Source organism: Lissotriton vulgaris, chromosome 2_2 (genome assembly GCF_964263255.1).
Source record: "Lissotriton vulgaris chromosome 2_2, aLisVul1.2, whole genome shotgun sequence".
NCBI lineage: Eukaryota > Metazoa > Chordata > Amphibia > Caudata > Salamandridae > Lissotriton > Lissotriton vulgaris.
In genome coordinates, this window is record NC_141688.1 from 55438095 (window position 1) to 55461061 (window position 22967).

Consider the following 22967-nt stretch of genomic DNA (forward strand, 5'->3'; position numbering starts at 1 on the left):
CAGCATTCCGTCCATCATTTGTTTGCATAGCACGGATTTGAGGGCACGGCATTTTTTTTTACTCCTGGGATTGAGACCATTTACCCATCTGTGTAACGTCTACTGTTGTCAACACCAGCCAAAGAGAGATAGAGAGTGAAAAGAGAATAGGGAGACGATTTGTGTATATTGCTGTGAATGTTAATGTGTGCATGTTTTTTAAACTGGGTTCATGCCTTAGATCACTGCTGTGGACACTGGGTATCCCCGCTGTAATTCCACCCTACCCTTCAAATGTGTCTATATATAATGGTTAGTTTGGTATGGTCTCTAGAAGAGGATCTGTACTGTATGTGACCCTCCTCGCCTGGCTTTATTTAATTAACTGGGGGGGACAGGCGGGAGTTTCTCATGCTGTCACAGTCTGATTGTTAAACTGACTTGTGTTCTTTATGCATAACGTGAGAATGGCTCTTTATCCAAATGTATGCTCCCCAGACCATATTTTGCTACCTCATAGGGAGATTGCCATTGTGCTCAATACTCAGTATATATCATTAACTATGTACACCCATTGAAGTAATGTACTTGAGGCCAGGTTTGTGACTGCTCTAGAGTTCTGCTCAATATCAACTTTCTTTGTACACCCATTATTGTGATGTATTTTCTATTAATAGATGATTGACTCTATTATATTAACCCATGTTTACTTCTAGATCTTTATTGGTCTATGATTCAATTATTGATGCACTTATGCCCATTTATGTTCACTTGATGGTCTGGTTTCATGTGATAGCTTTGCAGAAAGACGACTGAGGCGTCACTCTGAATTCAGGGCTGGGCTGGATGGGTGCTGATCTTTGATAATATTTAATGTATACATATGTTCGAGAGCTTTCTGCACTACACGCGTATATATTATCCTAAAAGCGCAACTCCGACATTCAGAGCATCTCTGTTCTGTTATGGTTATATTGAGCCATTATCTCCATGATTACTTAGTACCTCACCTGATGTTTTACAGCTTGTATTCCAGTTAGATATGACCATGCATGTGTTTGTTGTCCTGCCAGTTAGAAATAGGTCGCATACAGTGTTTACTTTTACACAATTTGACCTTAGATTCTGCTCTGAGTTTGCTTCGGATTTGTGGCCCAGTACTAAGATGGCCGGCATACTGTCTAACACCTTAGGTACTGAAATAGAGTTAGCACTCCAGTGTTTTAACTGGCAGTTCTATAGTATCAGATCTGTTTTCAAGTTGGTTGCTTCCGCTGGGGCAAAGTGTAGTTGGCTTTCTCATGGAGTCTCTCGTGCAAGATCGGTTATTTCCCATTTTGCTCTACTTTTATTCTACGTTTGTTTGTCGGTTCAATTGACTGATACCAAGATGGTCACCGCTATGCTTATCTCTACAACTGTTGAATTTGAGTCAGAGCCTCAGTGTTTCTATTGGTAGTCTCAGATGTTTTTTTTTTACATGGAAGCTTTTTCAGGTCTCGCCTAGCGAAAGCAGCACATGCGATACTCTCACCATGGTAAGGACCTTTTGGAATCGATTCAGCCAAAGCTAAAAGCACGCGCGTCCAAATGGACAAAGATGGCTGCACTCGCTATCTGCAAAGCTAAACATGCTCGCGTAGAGACAAAAAAATGCACGTGCATGTGGACAGCCCGACGCCAACTTTGTGCACACGCACGTGCATTTTTTTGTCCCTACGCGTGCATGGCGGCGTGCTTTCGCTTTCAGTGCAGAGAAATCCGCCAGTCGCAGCCACCACTCGACTCCAGGAGTTGGCGCGAGGTTTCCCGTGAGCGTTGCTTTTCCCGCAAGCATTGCTTGTTCACTTACCCTTCCTCTTAGCTCCCTTAAATAGTTACTAAGTGTTGCCACTTAGGATTTTTACCTCGGAAACTTCCACCTCAAAGTGCAGCAAAACCCAGCATCATACCTTAAGCTCAGTCAAGGTGAGTCCTTGGTTGAGGCGCTTCTCTGAGCTGTATAGGTTCATCGTGCTGCTGATCAGCACTGTCACCGTGGGTGCAAAATGCATGACTGGCCCACTCATGGTGTCGAAGCCTGGTACTACAGGTGAACGGACGATGAATGCGAATGGGGCTCTTCAGCTTGGGTGGTATAAGAGCAGGATCCTAATGTCTCAGCCGGTGTTCCAATAACATGTAGGTGAGCTCAGAAGGCTCTTCCCATGCTTTCTTCAGGGCGTGCTGTGGTCTTTGAGTCAGCTTCTAGCCTCGCCCAGTTCTACCAAAAGCAGAATCTGAAATAAGCACAATCGTCCGTTAATATGAACTAAATCCTTGAAACGACTACAAGCGACTACAAAAGGCAAAGCTCAAAATGTGCATAACTAGTGATAATACTGTATTTGTGTTGTTTCCTTTCGCGCAGATCTCAGGTCTGTCACCTTTATGGATAGTGTACGGAGTGCTTATGTTATTAAGCTTGTCATTCACTCTAGAACCTCTTACTTCACAGTTCATTGTGTGCTCTCTTTAATGTTGTTGCATATTTTCGATTTTCTTTTAACTTGTATATAGCGCAAACTTGACCCGAAGCTATTGGAGTGCATTACAGGAGCACCATTTACATTACACAACAACTTATTCATTTGTTTTTTCATTCCCTAAAGCACAGGAGATTAAGTGAAGTGCCAGAATCACAGGATGTTGAGATTATGCCGGGATTAGAACCTGGCTTCCCAACTCCAAAGGGGATAGCTCTAGTCATATTCTGTCAAGTTGCCTATGTTGATGTTCAATGGACATGCGATTGCCTATTTGCAGGTTGCATGTTTTTTCTTTGTACTTTGATGTTCATTTCGCTTTTCTTTATTGTTTTGTTGTTCATGGTTGCTGCGATACCTTTTCTGCTACCTTCGTATCTGTCTCATGTATTGTTGCCTATCTTGTATACTCTGCTTCCCTTTCATGTTTGAAGCGCTTTTTGCAATAATGCCATTCTTTCACTCTACCTTTTTTTACTAGGTTACAACTTTTGTTACTATTCCTTTCTTAAGGTAGTTTCCATTTGAATATTTGTTTTTTATATTGTTACCTTTTTGGGTGTACTTTGTTGGACTTGTTTTATCAAGAGATATAATTATTAATCCATTTTATTTCGTGTCTGATAGAAAAAGTTATATTTCAAGAAGCTTAACATGCTTCGTAGCATTCATCGGAGGACTCTGTGAACATTGTTTTGGTATTGAGTCTGCAATATTTATTATGCTTAGCTACGAGCCTAAAGTAAAACAAAACTGCCTGAGGTGAAAATCTTGATAAGACGGATATGGGAAAGCACTTCAAGAAAACTCACTTATATTTTTGTAATTTGCATTCTACTGACCCGCAAGAACTCAGACGAATTTAATAACTTTCCCTATTTTCATATAAGCTGTGAAACTGGCAAAACAGCGCTTTGCAGACACATCTTTGAGTGACTTGCCGTGAACCCTACTTAATGAAAAATTTCTAGCGCTACCTGCTGAACATTAACTTTCTCTGACACAAATAAATCAGGGAAAGAATTCTGGTTTGGAAAAAAATACTTTAGGCTAATTAATTCTTGGCTGTCATATTTACAACACTGCAAACAGCGTTCAGATTGTGACCCAGTGCAGCAAATCCAACGTGCATCACTCACAGCAGCTTAAAAACAAATATTTTGCCATTAGTGGCATAAAACAAAATGATGAACCCCTTCCCCCCCCCCCCCCCCCCTCCCCCCCTCCGGCAGAATAGCTGACAGACTTTGCTGCAGGAGGCCTGAGGAGGGACTGACTCGTCTTCAGACTGCTGTGGTACATCTGATACTGCTTCCTACCTCATGCCACCTACAAGGTCACCTATAAGTCTCCATTCCCAAACCTTCTTGCATTTCTGATACCCATCACATGTTCCTCTGCTGATTAACTTCAGTGAGAGACTGCATGATTTTCCATTGCATTAGCTCCCTGTGTTTGGAGAGGGGTTGAGGAGCTCTGTGGGAAACGTGCCCATTTGACCGAGTAAGGGAGGCAGAGAAGGAGGCAGGGGCGTAGCTAGAGCTTGTGGCGCCCGGGGCTATCCCTCAGATTGCCGCCCCTGGGGGGGGGGTCTAGGGGGGGTAGTGCTGGGGGAAAAAAAGGATGGCGAGCACTTGAAAGAGATTCGAGAGACACGTAGTATCGCCGCTAATAGTTCTTCTTCATACGGTTATTTTCCTGCGATCGGCTGCAATGTGTAAAGGTGCGTTAGCTTTTTTTGGGGATGTTTAGCACACTTTCTTGTGAATATACCCCTGTTGTACACACTGCTACAGCAAAACTGTTTTTAGACTCACCTACCTTTCCCTCATAGAGCTCAGTGTGCTGTCACTAATAAACTCATCCTTTCAGAATGAAAATCTGTTGGCGACTATCTACACACACTTGGTGGGCCTGGCTCACATACTTGAGAGGAATCCAACAGCCCACACCCTCAATTCAAGATTGAAATCGCCCACCTACTCATATCTGGTATACATTAGGTGACGACTTCCAGAAGATACATTTTCCCATAAGTTACTGAATCAGGCTCTATTCACTATTCTGTGCTTATGTCTGAATCTGCCAACTTCTGTCCCCTTCTACCGCAGTGCTTTGCTTGGCCTTCCTCTGCCCTTCTTCTACTGTCTCCTATCACAGCTATCCTTTCCACACCTCTATCCATGCCATAACACCCTGTTCATTGGTATTGACCCCAGCTTTTCCTTTACTTAAGTAACAAACCTACTCAATATTTTGTTTCCTAAGTTCTGCCTGGATCTAATTCACATGACTTACTTGTGCTTAATACAGTTATATGTTGCTAACCTCTTGCACTAGATGGGATCATCATCTAACACCCACTCAGTCCTATTGAACATTTCTGGCGTCCTAACCCACCTCACTTGTGGTGGAACTTTTTTTCTGTGGTTCTTCTATACTTTATTAGAAGTTTTTAACTTCTATTCAAAGTTAAAAATGCCCAATTACTTTTTTTTTTTTTTTAAATTAAAAAATTCTATAGATATGACCATAACACCTCTTGATCAGATGTGACACAACTTATATTGACATTCTTCCGTCCTTGGTACAGTAAATCTACCTAACTTGGGCACCAGGCTTGGAGGAAATTATATCGCTTGAACTTGAACTGCTGTCTACTGTATCATAATAAGGGGTTTGTGTTGCTGATTTCTGATTCTGTACCAGTAAATTAGGATTCCATATTCAGCCCCTATGTTCATGTTCTGAAATTAACCAGGCATTATCCAGCAATAAATACCAGCAGATTTACCATAACAAAAGTTAATGCCCATATCAGTATTTAAAGGCCAACTCGTAATGAGGACCTAAGTGTGACGCTCTAACTATAACTTGGACCCCATGTGTTTGTCAGTTTACTTTTCCACAAAGTTTTCCAGTTCCTCCTAGCACGTGGGCCAATTGACTACACAATGACCAACATTTATTTTCTACTCTAAACCAGTTGCAACAATTATGACATCTGCAGCATTAGGTTCTTAAAAGGCTCTTGTCCTGATGACTTTTTTCTCATCTAACCTCATTATGGTGATCCAACCCACATCTACTACTTCGCTAATCGCTGTCAATGTAAAGACATCATCTAACCCTTGATCCTCTCAGAGGCCCTTTTTGTGAGTGGCACACACACATGCACGCACGCACACACACACACACCGTTTGTTTGGAGATCGCAATTATAGGTGTTGGGATGGTGTCGCGCCCGGTTGTCACGATAAAATTTGCACCCTCACTAAATTCCAGGAATTGTGGATTTCGCTTCCACATGTTTAAGGTTATCTCACCAAACAGGGGTCACTGGCAATAAGGGCCCAAGTCTGCAAAAAGAAATATAAATATAAAACTACCAAATCGCTATCCAAATGCTTTTGGCAGACCACCCACTATCACTGTAGAAAACTAGTCTCTGGAAATAATCCCCATGTACTCAAAACAGCAAAAAAAAATAGCCTCATACCTTCAAATAATAAATACTATTTACAACAAGCATTTTCAATGCAATAGGTCTCCCTTCACTGAAAGTTTGAGTTATTGGCGTTGCATTATTATTTGCAGTGCCAATACCTCAAACTTCCACCAATGCGAGACCTATTGCATTGGAAATGCTTGTTGAACTTGTTTCGCTTTCACCATCACACTCATTAGCTTACAAATTTCAACAAAAGTGCTGTTAGCTAAATGCCAGGACTGACAGGGGGTGTCACACAACCCATAGGGGCACTTGTCAGCTATGTGCCAATACAAAAATGTTTGCTATCACATGGATGACTTCCGTTTCCTTTGTTCACAAACAGGCGCGTTTCACAGGGACTAATGTACTCCCAAAAAAGCTGGATGCGATTCTGTGTGAAATGTGCTTGTTCTATGCTAGAACACGTACTCACTCACCTGGTTATCAAAGTCAAGTGAATAATTTGTTTGCCATGTTCAGATATGTTAGCCTAAGTGCCCTAACGTGTTTGCTTGACTTTTTGAAGCATTACCTATTTATTTAGGATTTTTAAAAGGCTGACCTTTCACTATGGCAATCCCCCGATCGCCACTATAAAATAACAGTACCTACAGATAAAGGGATGAACGGACTACTTTCTTGCCAGGGACTGACACCAGTATTGAATGCCAATTTTGTTCCAATTGGGAATCAACATGTATTGATCTAGGATTTTATCACCAGGCTTCTGGACCAGGAAATCTAAGCTGCAAACTGTGATTTGGCCACTTATTTCATACACCTCTGCGTCTGTTACCATAAGAGTTCAAAGTGAAGCCTGGAAATAAACTGACCGAACGCCACACATGCACATTTAAGCGATTAGGAAGCTGTTCCATATTAACTCCACACACACAGTGCACAATCAGATTACTATACTGACGCGCCCGGTACAGTTTAAAGTATTGTTATCAAAAGCACAAATAACATACAGTTAATATAAAAGCACGACGGAACTTGCCTCATTGCCTCCCCATTACTTCTTCCACTTTTCTGCCTCGATCCGCTCTTTATCTGTTGAGGTGTAGGTCACTGGATGCATTCATGCACGTCACCACGTGCGTTGGTGCGCACATTGCGTTAACAACACAACAGTTTACTAGTCTGCCATAGGCGGGCTCTGCTGCATGATAAATGTTTGCAGGGCCGTCATTGGTAGCGCTTTCGCGCGCTACCAGATTGACGGCCCGGGACCCAAACATGAAGGTGCACTTTTGAAATAAGGTGCTGGTGGTGCGTGCAATGCAGTAGCATTAACACACTTAATAAGGCTTAATTATACTGCGCAACGCACTTTGGCTGCCAATGAGAATTACTCTCGTGTTCATTCTGATACTGCTGAGGTGCCGCCTGGCCACCCCCAAAATAGTGCCGCCTGGGGCGGACCGCCCCCCCCCCCCCCCCCCCCCCGCACCCCCCTAGCTACGCGGGTGAAAGGAGGACAGTGCCCGAAACGTATATGCCATTTTTGTTTATAGTTGGACCTGATTTCTTACTGGGCACTACAGAAGTGTGCTCATCCCAGGAAGCAGTTTATATCTGGGTTGGAACGCTGGAAGCTGCCACTAGAATCTGAGATTGCCATTCATACTGGCACCAGTTCTCTCGTTACCATCACCCTAGAGGCTTGGGTAGTGTGCTGAAGCCTGTTTTGGCAGTCTCCCATGGTTCACCTCTCGAGCTGTTAAGCTGCTTTTTATGCTTCACCTGTGACAGGTATTGTATGGAACAAGGGGCTTGAAGCTCACCCATTGCTTACAATCTGTTGGTTTCATTGTCACTTTTATTTTCTGCCTCCTAATTGGGCGTATGTATCAGCTTCACTTTCCCTTCTTTCCCCAGGAGCATGGACCAAGTACAGATCGATGTCTTTGAATAGCGTCCTTCCACTGCTACTCACACTGGGATTGGGGTACTTTTTTCTTTTATTCCCCCGTTGTTGCTTGAGCATTGTTGATTGATCCCTTTGTCTGTCTTTCTTTTTCCTCTCCATTCCCCAATTGTCCGTGTTGCTTTTTCCCCCTCCAATCTTCCGCTGTCTATGATGCTTTTACCCGCTCCCACCCTCCATTGTGCAAGTAGCATTTACCCCCTCCCACACCTCATTGTCCTAGTTGCTTTTAGGCCCTCCTACCGCTGTTGCCTGTGTTGCTTTTACCCCTTCCCACCCATTGTTGTCTGTGTTGCTTTTACTTCCTCCCCCCTTTGTCCATGCTACTTTTTTCCTTCCCACTTCCCCGTGGTCCGTGTTGCATTTTCCCCTCTCTCGCTCTCTACTTGGTTTGCCCTGTCCTCACCTGTTGTAAGAAAAACAAACATTGAAAATGCAATAGGTCTCGCCATTGATTAAGTTAAAGCCATTTGCTTTGCTAATGGTATTGTATAGCAAAGAAAATGGCTTTAACTTAATAAAAGGCGAGGCCTATTGCATTTTCAATGCTTGTTTCTTTCTGCTTTGCAGTTCGATTTTATGGTCTCGCATTTCATTCACAGTGTCAGTGTTGGACAGGCCACGTGGAGGGCCGCTCCCCCTCTACCCGACCCGGCCCGAGCCCGGTCCCTCAAGTGTCACACACCACCACTTCACGTTTTCCGTCCCCTCCGGGACCCTTGCCTCTGAACATATCGACCTCGTGGGCCCGATCCATTACTGGCCCGCGCGCCCAGCCCGGGCGCCATCTTGGACACTCCGCCACGAGGCCGCGTGGCCCCCGATCAACCCCAACCCTGGGCCTGGCCAGGCCTCAGACATCCCGGCACCACCATCCACCCAGGAGGTGAGCGGACTACTTGGCAGGTCAATGGGAGAAAGAGGTGTCGATGGTTCTCCCTCGCCAGGTGCCGCTCGCCCCAACCTCCCCGGGCGCTGGCTCCAACCCCCTGCTGGGTGTCTGGACCCCTTCATCCCGGACCCCCCAACCCCCAAGTGCGAGGGTCCGGACATCAAAGGGCACCAGCCCTATAACTGGGGCAGCTCCAGAGCAGGAAGGGAGTTGTATCCTGGAGTCGAGAGACGCAGTGAAGAACTCATCCTTGACGGACTACCGGCGCTGCCGTAGCCCTGCCTTGCGAAACATCGTCCTGCCTGCTGGCGCACGCGCAACCTTCGTAACCTTCATCGTCGTCGGGACCTGCTGGCGTGGCCGCGGACCGTTTGTAACCACCATCTTCATCGGGACCTGCTGGCTCCGCCGCGGACCGTCGCTTCCTTCATCCATCTCGGGACCTGCCTGGCTCCGCCGCGGCCCGATCATCTAGAACGCCGAGCTCGAGGATTGAGAGCTATTTTCATCTATTGGTAACAAGACTGTCCCGCTACCCTTTTCCCAATCCAGAGACCAGAATCGAGGGGACCCCTGAGTCCAGACCTCCTTGTATAATTTTACCGTACCTAAAGAATTGCTGATAAAGTATCGTTGAACCTTATCCTGGTGTGGTGTCCGTCTGTGGGGGGGAAGTTACTTGTCTGTACGATCGCTGGAGACGGCTCTCCCCGGAGACCTCTCCCCTTATCCTCGGCCGACCCTCCCGGTCCGTCTAACACTGGTGGCCAGCGGCGCGATCCGAATCACCGCATAATCGTACAGAGAGTAGCTCACCCCACGACGAAATCACAATGACAACCAAAGAAAGCGGATCCACCGAGAAATTTCAAATGGAGAAATTGGACGAGTACAGCCATCGTGAACTAAAACAATTCTGCATCGAACTAGGTATCGCTACCACCGGTCTAAGTACCAAAGACGATTTCAAACATGCCCTAGAGTCCTGGGCAGAAACCGGGGCCGTAGGAACCACCGACCAAAACATCGCAGCAGTAGGAAAAAAGAACGGGTAGGAAAAAACACCACGGCCCCCGAGGAGCAAAGAACGGGTCTCTCGCAAGACGAGATCCAGGAACGAGAAAAAACACGACTACATGAACTAGAAATGGCCCGGCTCAAAATGGATGTTGAACTTAAACTGGCCGAACAAAAAATAAGCTTAGAGCACCTGCGTCTCCGCGAAGAAAGAGAGGAAAAACAGAGACAAAGGGAGCTCGAGGAAAAGAGGCTGGCGTATGAACACGAGCGCAAACTAGCTGAGATAGACTTACGCAAGCAGAACAGAGAATTAGGGGTGCCCGAGCAACCCCGCGACCCAGGGGCAACAGAGAAAAAGGTACACATCCCCAAGGATGTCGTTCGAGAATACTTCCGAGAGGACGACATCCAGCAATGGTTCAAGGCCTACGAAATCGCTATGACCGCCCACCGGATCGATCGAAGCGATTGGGGAGCCGGTCTATGGGGGAGATTCCTCAACGAGGGCCGCGATGCCCTGCTACAGCTCCCGGACCATCAGATGACCTCCTATGACCACATGAAAGCTGCCCTCCTCACCCGCTATGGGCTCACACCCGAGATGTACCGTCAGAGGTTCCGAGACTGCACCCGCATCCCGGGTACAACTTGGGTGGACTACGTGAACTACTTTAGCCGAGCCTTCGAGGGCTGGATCAAAGGAAGCAATGTCACAACGTACGAACAACTCTTCAACCTCATGGTGTGGGAGCATCTATCAAACAATTGCTTCATTGAGCTCAGGCAGCACCTCCTCGACAGCAAATTGACTGATCCACGGCAGCTCGCAGCCGAGGCTGACCGGTGGGAAATCACCAGAGTGGGTCGAAATGGGTCCTATGAACAGAACCGGAACAACAACGGTCAGCACCGTCCCCGAGGAGGAGGGGGGGGCCAAGGGCGAGGAAGAGACAACGCTCCGGTCGCCCCCGCTACCAGCACCACCCCCCCGGCCAACCGGGGCAGCACCCCGGCGCGACCGGGGTACAGAGCCAATGTCACGTGTCACCGATGCCAACGAGTCGGCCACTATGCAAACGACCCAAATTGCCCGCAGTACCAGAGCCCAAGACCCCGCCAAGTGGCCGCGGCTGCCCTAGGGGAAGAACAGATCTCCGAGGAGCAGGAAGAATACGAACAAGAGCATCAAGAATGGGAGCCAGCCGCCATGACTTTAGCATGCTTAGGGGGGAAAGACATGGTCCCACGGGTCCCCCTACCCGCTAACACCCGGAAGTACAGCCAATGGGTGAGCATCAATGGACGCCAGGCCGAAGCCCTCCGTGACACCGGGGCCAGTGTAACAGCCGTCCGCTGTCACCTGGTGACACCGGAACAGTTCATACTAAACATTCTCTGCCCTGTCCGTTCAGCCGATAACTCGGAAAGTCTGTGTCGGATGGCCTGCGTCCCTTTCGAATGGGGAGGGGTCTCCGGCATGTTGAAAGTAACGGTCCGAGATGATGCTCCCGTAGACTGTCTCCTGGGGAATGACCTTGAAAGCTCTCCCTGGGCGGCCGTAGAACGAAGAGAACACCTGGGGATGTTGGGCGTCCCGGACTGGGCGTGCGTCACCACCCGGTCCATGGCCGCCCGTGCCAATCCCCAACAAGAGGAACCCGAATGGCCGGCGCCTCCTCCCCCGGTCGCCCCAGTCGAAGACACCGACCGTGCCGTCCCCCCAGAACCAGCTCAACCTCCGGACCTCGCTGGCCTCGACCAGTGGCATCAAGAGGGGGGACCCACACAGGAACAGTTTCGCCAAAAGCAAAAGACCTGTCCCTCCCTCGAGGGACTCCGCCAACAAGCCCTCGCCCAGAGCGCAGGGGATACCTCCGGAACACATTGGATCTACTGGGACAATGATCTGCTATACAGTGAACAAAGGATCGCGGAGTTGGGGGCCAGCCGAGTGCTAGTGGTGCCCCTCCGTTTTAGAGACTTCTTGCTAAACCTGGCCCACGATGTCCCCCTGGCTGGACACCTGGGTCAGGATAAAACCTACAGCCGCCTAGTGACCCACTTCTTCTGGCCCAAAATGAGGAATGATGTACTCCAGCATTGCCGATCTTGCCCCACGTGCCAAGCCAGTGGAAAGAGCGGCCGCAAACTAAAGGCCCCCCTGCAACCATTTCCCGTGGTCACCACCCCGTTCGAGAGGGTCGGGATAGACATTGTGGGGCCCCTGGACCCCCGTACAAAACAAGGACATCGGTTCATCCTGGTACTAGTGGACCACGCCACCCGCTACCCCGAGGCTGTTCCCCTGCGAACTGTGACAGCCCCGGTGGTCGGCCGGGCCCTGATGGGGATCTTCTCCCGTGTGGGCTTCCCCAGAGAAGTCGTCAGCGACAGGGGCACAAACTTTATTTCCAAATATATGAAGTCCCTCTGGCAACAGTGTGGGGTCACCTACCGATTCACGACCCCCTATCACCCTCAAGGAAACGGACTCGTTGAGCGGTTCAACCGCACGCTCAAAGGGATGATTGGGGGGTTGGAAGAGCCCCTCCGTCGCCAGTGGGATGTGCTGCTGCCGTGCCTCCTCTTCGCATATCGAGAGGTCCCCCAGAAGTCCCTCGGCTTCAGCCCGTTTGAGTTATTGTATGGACACCCCGTACGGGGGCCTCTCAGTCTAGTCAAGGAAGGCTGGGAAATGCCCCCTCTAAAGAACCCCCCAGATGTCTTCAAATACCTCCTAACCCTCCGAAACCAGACCCGACGGTTCAGAGAGCTGGCAAAGGCAAACTTGGAGGCCAGTCAAGAGGACATGAAAAGGTGGTATGACCAAAATGCCTCCTCCATCGAATTTGAACCCGGACAACAGGTATGGGTGATGTCCCCCACCGAGCCCTGCGCCCTGCAAGACAAGTGGACGGGGCCCTTCAAAGTAGTCGAGCGTAAGGGTCCTGTCACCTATCTCATCGACATGGAATCTTCACGGAACCCCCTCCGAGTCCTCCACGCTAACAGGCTGAAACCCCACTTTGTGCGTTCAGAACTCAGCCTCCTGATGGCCACAGACAATGGAGCCGAAGAAGACTCCGAACCCCTTCCTGACCTCCTACGGACTCGGGAGAAAGATGGCTCCGTGGATGGGGTCCGGCTCTCGGGAGCCCTCACCCTGGACCAACGCCAGGAATGTCGAGACCTTCTGTTGCAGTTCTCCGATCTGTTTTCCCTCACCCCAGGTGTCACTTCCTGGTGTGTGCACGACGTGGACACGGGGGACAGCCCCCCTATCCGCCACCGGGCCTACCGCGTACCAGATCGGGTACGGGCTTGCATCCAGGAAGAAGTAACCAAAATGCTCACCCTCGGGGTCATTGAGCCCTCAGACAGCCCCTGGGCCAGCCCAGTAGTACTGGTCCCCAAAGCAGCCGCTCCCGGCACCACCCCGGAACTCCGGTTCTGCGTCGACTACCGGGGCTTGAATGCGGTCACCAGAACAGATGCACATCCCATCCCCCGGGCGGATGAACTAATCGACCGCATGGGAGCTGCCCGCTACCTCAGCATTTTCGACTTGACGGCGGGCTACTGGCAGATCGGCCTCACACCCCGGGCCCAAGAACGATCTGCATTTTCCACTCCTGATGGCCATTACCATTTCAAGGTCATGCCCTTCGGCATGAAGAATGCCCCCGCAACATTTCAGCGGCTAGTCAACCAGGTCTTGGCCGGGCTCGAAGGATTCAGCGCCGCCTACCTAGACGACATCGCTGTGTACAGCCACCACTGGTCCGACCACCTCCACCACCTCCGAGCGGTGCTACAGGCCCTTCAGCAAGCTGGCCTCACGATCAAGGCCAGCAAATGCCAAATTGGTCAGGGGTCCGTAACCTACCTCGGACACCAGGTGGGAAGCGGCCTGGTGGCCCCTCTGCAGCTCAAGATTGCCGCCATCCAGTCCTGGCAGCCCCCCATCACCCAGACCGAGGTCCGCGCCTTTTTGGGACTCACGGGCTATTACAGACGGTTCGTGAAAGACTATGGTACCATAGTGGGGCCCCTCACAGAGCTCACGTCCAAAAATCAACCCAAGAAGGTCAACTGGACCCCAGATTGTCAAACAGCCTTCGAACAACTGAAGGCCGCCATGTGCTCCGCCCCGGTGCTCCAGGCCCCCGACTACAGCCGGGAATTCGTCGTCCTCCGACCACGGCATTGGGGCGGTCCTGTCTCAATTGAACACCGAAGGCCTTGATCAGCCAGTGGCCTTCATCAGCAGGCGACTCCTACCTCGAGAACAACGCTGGAGCACCATCGAGAGGGAGGCCTTCACCGTGGTATGGGCCCTCAAAAAGCTCCGGCCCTACCTCTTTGGCACCCACTTCCGGGTGCAGACCGACCATCGATCCCTGCAGTGGCTGATGCAGATGCGGGGGGAAAACCCAAAACTACTACGTTGGTCCATCTCCCTGCAAGGGATGGACTTCACTGTTGAACACCGGCCTGGGCCAGATCACGCCAACGCAGATGGCCTGTCCCGGTTTTTCCGCCTCGACGAGGAGAGTCCCCAAGAGGATGGGTGACTCTCCCCGCCTTCAGCTGGGGGGGACGCATGTTGGACAGGCCACGTGGAGGGCCGCTCCCCCTCTACCCGACCCGGCCCGAGCCCGGTCCCTCAAGTGTCACACACCACCACTTCACGTTTTCCGTCCCCTCCGGGACCCTTGCCTCTGAACATATCGACCTCGTGGGCCCGATCCATTACTGGCCCGCGCGCCCAGCCCGGGCGCCATCTTGGACACTCCGCCACGAGGCCGCGTGGCCCCCGATCAACCCCAACCCTGGGCCTGGCCAGGCCTCAGACATCCCGGCACCACCATCCACCCAGGAGGTGAGCGGACTACTTGGCAGGTCAATGGGAGAAAGAGGTGTCGATGGTTCTCCCTCGCCAGGTGCCGCTCGCCCCAACCTCCCCGGGCGCTGGCTCCAACCCCCTGCTGGGTGTCTGGACCCCTTCATCCCGGACCCCCCAACCCCCAAGTGCGAGGGTCCGGACATCAAAGGGCACCAGCCCTATAACTGGGGCAGCTCCAGAGCAGGAAGGGAGTTGTATCCTGGAGTCGAGAGACGCAGTGAAGAACTCATCCTTGACGGACTACCGGCGCTGCCGTAGCCCTGCCTTGCGAAACATCGTCCTGCCTGCTGGCGCTGCCGCAACCTTCGTAACCTTCATCGTCGTGGGGACCTGCTGGCGTGGCCGCGGACCGTTTGTAACCACCATCTTCATCGGGACCTGCTGGCTCCGCCGCGGACCGTCGCTTCCTTCATCCATCTCGGGACCTGCCTGGCTCCGCCGCGGCCCGATCATCTAGAACGCCGAGCTCGAGGATTGAGAGCTATTTTCATCTATTGGTAACAAGACTGTCCCGCTACCCTTTTCCCAATCCAGAGACCAGAATCGAGGGGACCCCTGAGTCCAGACCTCCTTGTATAATTTTACCGTACCTAAAGAATTGCTGATAAAGTATCGTTGAACCTTATCCTGGTGTGGTGTCCGTCTGTGGGGGGGAAGTTACTTGTCTGTACGATCGCTGGAGACGGCTCTCCCCGGAGACCTCTCCCCTTATCCTCGGCCGACCCTCCCGGTCCGTCTAACAGTCAGCCTGAGGTGACCACTTGAACAGTGTATAGGTGAGTTATCAGCCAGAAATTATTATTGACAGTGTTGGGCATAGATTTGTGATGTTTTATTTCATTGCAGCAGAGCACTACCCCTCCGAGTAATCTCAAGATTCTTTCTATTAGAACATCATACATAGCAAAGCAGTGAGTATGGATAATGTTTGTTACTCACCCTCTTTTAGTACTGATCTCACATGGAGTCCTAAATTCACTCACCTATATTTCAGATTACGTTTGTTAGTCGGAGCCTGTTTTTGTATTCAGCATATTTTGCTCTCACATTGGCCGGCTTTAGGGCGGTGCGACCAGTGCAGCCATAGCTGCCGCTGATATGAGTGTTGGGGACTCTGTTTAAAAATAACGTTTGGCTTAAAAGCACATCCTGCAGTGATCCTTGTGTGTCCAGCCTTTTTAAGGCACAATAAAAATGTCAAGCTAACTCTGGTGATTAATGTTTCTGTTGGAGAGAGATGGGAGATTTGTCTAGTGGCAGTTTTGACTCATCCTAACATGGAGTAGAGGGTAAATCTGCCTTTTGCAAAAAACGTGTACCATGCAGATCACGGAACTGAGTGTGCGTGAAATATGTCAAGTCAAGTCAAGTCAGAGAATTTATATAGAGCACTACATACCCAGAGGGTTTCAAGGCGCTTAGAAAGGGGAGGAGGATTACTTGTCAAATATCCATGTTTTAAGTTGCTTTCTGAATGCAAGGTGGTTCTGAGTGAGGCGAAGGTAAGCGGGGAGTGAGTTCCATGTTTTAGCAGCCAGATATGAGAAGGATCTGCCTCCCATGGTGGTCTTGTTGATGCGAGGTACAGTGGCGAGGGCTTGGCTGGAAGAACGTAGTTGGCGGGAGGGGGTGTAGAAGGACAGTCGTGAGTTGAGGCATTCTGGTCCGATGTCGTAGAGTGATTTGTGTGCGTGGGTTAGCAGTCGGAAAGTGATCCTCTTATTGACGGGCAGCCAGTGGAGGTTTTTAAGGTGACCAGAGATGTGTTCATTGCGTGGGATGTCCAATATGATCCTGGCTGAGGCGTTTTGGATTCGTTGGAGTTTTTTCTGGAGTTTAGCGGTAGTGCCTGCGTAGAGGGTGCTTCCGTAGTCCAGTCGGCTTGTGACCAGAGCATGGGTGACTGTTTTCCTTGTTTCGGTGGGGATCCAGCGAAATGTTTTTCTGAGCATGCGAAGGATGTTGAAGCAGGAAGAGGATACGGCGCTGACTTGTCTGTTCATTGAGAGTGAAGAATCCAGGATGACGCCTAGGTTCCGTGCGTGGTCAGTCGGGATGGGTGCTTTTCCGAGGGCTTCAGGCCACCAGGAGTCGTCCCATGCAGAGGGGGAAGTACCTAAGATGAGGACTTCAGTTTTGTCTGAGTTCAGTTTCAGACGGCTTTGTTTCATCCATTCGGCAACTTCTTTCATTCCTTCGTGTAGGTTAGTTTTGGCGGTGCTGGGGTCATTGGTGAGAGAAAGGATTAGTTGAGTGTCATCAGCATAAGAGATGATGTTGAGGTTGTGTTGGCGGGCGATGGCAGCGAGGGGGCTCATGTATACGTTGAAGAGGGTGGGGCTGAGTGAGGATCCTTGTGGTACGCCACAGATGACTTCAGTGGCCTCGGACTTGAAAGGTGGGAGGCGGACTCTCTGGGTTCTTCCGGTGAGGAATGAGGTGATCCATTCAAGTGCTTTTCCTTGGATTCTGATGTTATTGAGGCGTTGTAAAAGGGTGCTGTGGCAGACTGTGTCGAATGCTGCAGAGAGGTCGAGGAGGATGAGGGCGACTGTGTCTCCATTGTCCAGTAGAGTTCGAATGTCGTCTGTTGCTGCGATGAGGGCGGTCTCAGTGCTGTGTTTTGCTCGGAAGCCAGATTGTGAGGAGTCGAGGGATTTGTTGGCTTCGAGGAAGGCGGCGAGCTGGTTGTTGACAGCTTTCTCGATGACTTTGGCCGGGAATGGAAGGAGCGAGATGGGGCGGTAATTTTTGAGTTCGGTGGGGTCCGCTGTGGGTTTCTTCAGAAGGGCGGTGAGTTCAGCGTGTTTCCAGTCTTCCGGGAAGGTGGCGGAGTTGAAGGAGCAGTTGATGACGTCTCGGAGGTGTGGTGCTATGACGGAGTCTGCTTTGTTGAAGATGTGGTGAGGACATGGGTCTGTGGGGGATCCTGAGTGGATGGAGTTCATTAGGCGGATGGTGTCCTCAGTGGAGATTGGGTTCCAGTCGTTAAGGGTGTTCAAGGGGGGAGAATGTTCAGCAGATGGTTGGGTGGGTTGGTTTCCGGGTTGGTTGTCGAAGCTGTTGTGGATGTCTGCAATCTTGTTGTGGAAGAATGAGGCTAGGGAGTCGCAGAGGGCTTGAGAGGGGGTGATGTTGTTGGAGTTGGCCGAGGGATTGGAAAATTCCTTGACGATGTTGAAAAGTTCCTTGCTGTTGTGGGCGTTGTTGTCAAGTCGATCCTTGAATGCTGTTTTCTTGGCCTTTCGGATTAGTTGGTGGTGAGTGCGGGTGGCGTTTTTGAAGGCGTCCCTGGTGCTGGTGTTTGGGTCTTTTTTCCAGGCCTTTTCAAGGGAGCGGCAGAGTTTCTTGGACTTCTTAAGATCATCGTTGAACCATGAGGCCTTTTTGCTGCCAGGTTTGCTTTGACGTTTTTTCAGTGGTGCTAAGGTGTCGGCGGTGTGGGATAACCATAGGGTGAGGTTGGCGGCGGCTTCGTTTGCGTTAGAAGAGTGGGCTGGGGTGTTTAGAAGGAGCGATGCGGAGATCTGGTCCGTGGTGATTTTGTTCCAGTTTCTTTGCAGAGTTGGTTGGGGGTGGTTGGTGGGTTTTGGCTTGTTGTAGGTGAAGTGAACGCAGCTGTGGTCAGTCCAGAGGAGATCCGTAGTGTGGCTGAAGGAGACATGATTGCTGGAGGTGAAGATGGGGTCGAGTGTGTGACCCGCGATGTGGGTGGGGGAAGTGACCAGTTGTTTAAGTCCGAGGTTGGCGAGGTTGTCTAAGAGGGTGGCGGTGTTGCGGTCGTTGATCTTTTCAAGGTGAAAGTTGAGGTCTCCCAGAAGGATGTATTCTTTGGAGGGGAGCGCGTGTGGAGTGATGAAGTCCGTGATGTCTTCACTGAATTTTGCGCGGGGTCCTGGTGGTCTGTAGAGGAGGGTGCCTCTGAGTGTGGTCTTGGGGTCGATGTGGATCTGGAAGTGAAGGTGTTCGGAGTTGGCGAGGTTGGCGTCAGAGCTGGTTGAGATGCGGATTGAGTTCTTATGGACGATAGCGATTCCTCCTCCTGTGTGGCTGGTACGGTCTTTGCGAGTGATCTTATAATCATCGGGGATGGCAATGGTGATGTCTGGTGCGGAGGAATCGTTCATCCATGTTTCCGTTAGGAAGGCGATGTCTGGAGAGATGGTGTCTAGTAGATTCCATAGGTCAATGGCGTGTCTGTGGACCGAGCGGGTGTTGAGAAGGATGCATTGTAGGTGGTTGGGGTCGAGAGTCTGTGTTGTGGTCGTAGTGGAGATGTTGTCGGTGCCGAAGAATTTCCAGGAGTAGCAAGAGAAAGGTCCATGGGTGTGTCCAGGGGCGGCTTGGACGCAGTTGGGGGCGCGACCGGGGTTAAGGGCTAGGAGGGTGGCGGCATCGTAGGTGATGCGGGGGGGCTGGGCAGAGCGAGGGGCAGGGGGTCTGGCGCTGGGCGCGGTCCAGGCGCGGACGGGCTTACCTTTGGCGCACCTTCGGCGCGGGTTGGGCGCGGTCGCTGCGCGTGACCGCTGCGCGCGGGAGTAACTGTCATATATGGATGGTGGAGGGGGAGGGGCGAGGACGTCTCAGCTGGGAGGCGGGGCGGGCTTCTGACGACGACAACAACAAACAAAATGGAGGCGGAGGGGGGAGCACAGCAAACACGCAAAGCAGAGTCAAATAAACCCTAAATGCTGAATTAAAATGCAAGTAAGCGCAGCGACGATCAGGCAGGTAGCAGGCACAAACAATAATGCAGTTGTGTGAGTCAAAGCGGCACAGCGCGCAAACAGTCTTGATTCAGCTAAATAAAACAATCAAAAATGCAAGTGAGCTCAGCGGCGATCAGGCAGGCAGCAGGCACAAATAGGTAGCAGTTCTTGAAAGCAAAGCGCCACAACAATACCAGATATCACAAAAGGACACTGGGGAGCGACCACTCAGCTCGAGGGAGAGGAGCGAGTCACGGCGTCTTAAGGTAGTGAAGCGCTGTTCCACTATAAAAATTGAAACGCATGTCAGAGAGGAGGTTATGGAGAGATGAGGCCTTTATTGGAAAGTGGTACGGGAATCCGCAGAGAAGGAGGGGTGGAGGTGGCGGGGTTGTCATGCAGAAAACACCTTTCACCGGGAACAACCAGTGCTAAAGCCAGCCCTGCACATGCCTTTGCAGTAGCAGTGCAAACACCATCCCCTTCAGACATGTTTTTTAAGATGTACAGCTAGTTCTTTTTTTTCATATAGAGCCTTTTCAGGTGTCAACGACAGCAACTTTCTGCTACTTTTAGTCCTGAGGATGGTCTCGCGCATTTCAACAACAGGAGGAGGGTAGACGTACATTCACCTACTTTCACATAGATCTATCATCATTGAGACATTTCCTACAACACAGGTATATTTTCTCCAGAAATGTTGCTCTTATTAAAAGTGGATTTCACACTTCTATCTCAGTGAAACACTAAATGGAAACATGTAGAAAACGGTAATCTAGATAGATGTGTATGTTTTATTGTGTTATTAAATGCACCTCTTGTTACCCAAACTCACAATGGGTTATTAAGTTGCCCTCCTGTATTCTGTATTATTATGTGAACGCAGCATTGCATTATAGCACTTCGTAAACATGAAAATTTGAAGTGCTACTGTATAGTATTTCTAGTATGGATTCCATGTACTTTATGGCTGTATTGTCATTGGTTAGGGGTGTACAGTGTTGTTTTCATCAGCTGTGGAGGTCAATATTTTTGTTTTCATAAACTTTGGACTTCTTAAGAATATGGTAATGTTACTAAGCATGTTCCTTACTTTTTCAAATAACTCAAAGTGAATGCCCTTTAATTCCACCCAGCTTTAGCTCCAACCATCACCCTTTAAATTCGCTGTCCTTGCCCATTTAAGTTGGGTCCACCCTGTTACTTGTTGAGCAACCTGAGGTTCACCCCCTCCACCCTCTAATATTACTGACCAAGCTGCGGCCCTAAATCTTAGGTGTCATGGTGGGTAAAAGAACGATGGGTTGGAATGCTACCTGAGCAAATGCCAGTGGTTAGACTTCATATGGGGAAAACCCACTTGGGGAAGAGGCTCAGCAACCGCACCGAAGTGCCGGAACATTTCTATCCATTTCTATCCAGGCCCCCTGCATGCCCTTTGCAACTTGCGTCAAATAGCATTAAATATCCGACCCGCTTAGGACTATCAATATAAAGTTATGGTGAGTCTTTGCCTCCCAGCCCTCCTGAACAGTGAACCTGCCATCCACAGCAAACAGTTCGGATCCAACATCAGAGCAGGCCTCCATATGAGCATACGGCAGTAGTGAATCGCCCCTCCCACTACTAGTCTGCGTCCTCCAGTCCTGACTCCATAACCGTATCTTCCACCAGAGTCTGCTGAGGTTTAGTCTTACAAATATGCTTGATAAACTTCTGCGCTGAATTTGCATCTGTAAAAAAATGCGATTGTTCCTCATGAGTTAATTTCAACTTGGCCGGGTATAACATGGCGTACGGTACTGATGCCTCTGTCAACAGTTTCTTCACTGGTACAAACTCCTTTCTCGCCGCCTGTACCACAGGAGTATAATCCGGCAAAAATGAGAGCTTTTCCCCTTCATAAACAACCTGATCCTTGGCCCTAGCCTCCCTCAATATGGCGTCCCTGTCAGCATAGTTTAGGAGACGCGCAATAATCAGATGCGGTGGCGCACCCGGTCTAGACCACGGTCCTATTGAACGGTGTGCTCGTTCCACTATCATCACGGTGGATAGGACGGGTCCAAAGAGTTCACATAGCAGACCATCTATAAAAACTCCATCTTGGATATGGGCGTGATTTCCGATAAGCCAATAATGCGAAGATTATTGCGCCTCAAGCGCGCTTCCAAATCTTCATTCTTCGCACTTATCACCTCCAGTATCTTTTCCATCTGAAGAAGCTGCGTGCGTGATTCAGCTTGTGCATCTTGTGCGTCAGACAGTACATCTAATCTGTGCTCGTGCTTGTCCACTTTCTTCTTGACCATGTCAAGTCCAGTAGCCAGAGCATCAATCTTGCTATCTATTGTCTTCATCCCAGCACGCAATTCCAACAATTTGGTCCTGGTATCATCCTCCGCACCCTCTGCGAGCCCTGTGGCGCTTCGCGATTCACTCTGCTCACCCATTCCGTCAGTAGCACGAGTGGACCAATTGTTTTCAAATTGTAGTTTGGCCTGCTTAGGCTCTGATTTGCCCATACTTGAAGACAGTAGTTCCAGGTGACCCAGCCGGGCCTCTCAGCAACTGCAGCAGTAATATGTAGTATAGTCCTTTCCACAATGGGACTGCCACACACCTCCTGCTACTTCAACTTCAGCGATGTCCAGCGCCTCCGCAGCACCTCTGCTCTCCACACGCAGATGTTCTCTCCCAGCAATTAGGCAGGGTAGCGGGCCGACCCCAGTGTACAGGCCTCACTATCAGCCCTCCCGCACCTCTACAAAAGCCAGCAGGGCTCCTTCACCAGTCTGCCACGCAAGATATTCTTAGGGATCCTCAAAGGTGACCCGGCCCGTCTCAGCCTGTCAATATAGCGCCCTGTGTCAGCAGCCTCACATCGGGGTCGGCACTCCTACTACCCCCCCAGCAACCGAGAGGCCTCCCGCGGTCCCCCACCCTCGCCCACCCGTTATCCGTACTGGCTAAAGGCTGATGAGACCTCCGGACAGCCCCCCTCAGTCGCCAAGAGGCAGCCCAGCAGCCGGCCAGAACACTCGAGGAGCACCACGCAAGCTTGGGCCTCCCGTGACCCTGCAGTACAGTCCCCACAAGGCGCCACCACACACTTGGTCGCAGCACCCCGTGAAGGCTGCGCCGCCCGAACTAACCAGGCCCAGCACTCCTCAGCGCCTCACTCACCCCGCTAGGCCAGCTCCGCTCCTTTCCTCCGCGTAGCTGCCGTCTCGCCAACACCAGCGATGCCTCGCAGGTCAGCGTCACTCTGGGCTCCAATGGATATCGCACCACAGGCAGGCTACCGCAGCAGATCACCGTCAGTCCGCCGATTCAGGGGAGGCTGCAGCCCACTACGGCCCAAGTCCCTTCGCCATACAAAGGCTCTGCGTGTCTCCCAGACCTCACCGCCTCAGGCGTATGCTCCCGTCCAGCGCTGGCCTATATTTCATTGTTCTTCCCACTGCCGGCCATATGGTTTGATAAGTATTCTGCTGTCATGCAGCAGATTCG

General features: G+C 50.5%; 1 protein-coding gene and 1 long non-coding RNA gene across 2 annotated transcripts in view; one reads left to right on the forward strand and one right to left on the reverse strand.

Annotated features, from left to right (window-relative positions):
* LOC147729003 (cholesterol side-chain cleavage enzyme, mitochondrial-like) overlaps window positions 1-22967 on the reverse strand; it is a 228275-nt gene that overhangs the window by 192119 nt on the left and 13189 nt on the right. The gene's annotated exons all lie outside the window — the stretch shown is intronic.
* Window positions 2625-15851, forward strand: LOC147729004 (uncharacterized). Its single transcript, XR_015309173.1, has 4 exons — window positions 2625-4028; window positions 7477-7891; window positions 8457-8534; window positions 15493-15851. It is a non-coding gene; the product is annotated as an uncharacterized LOC147729004 (long non-coding RNA).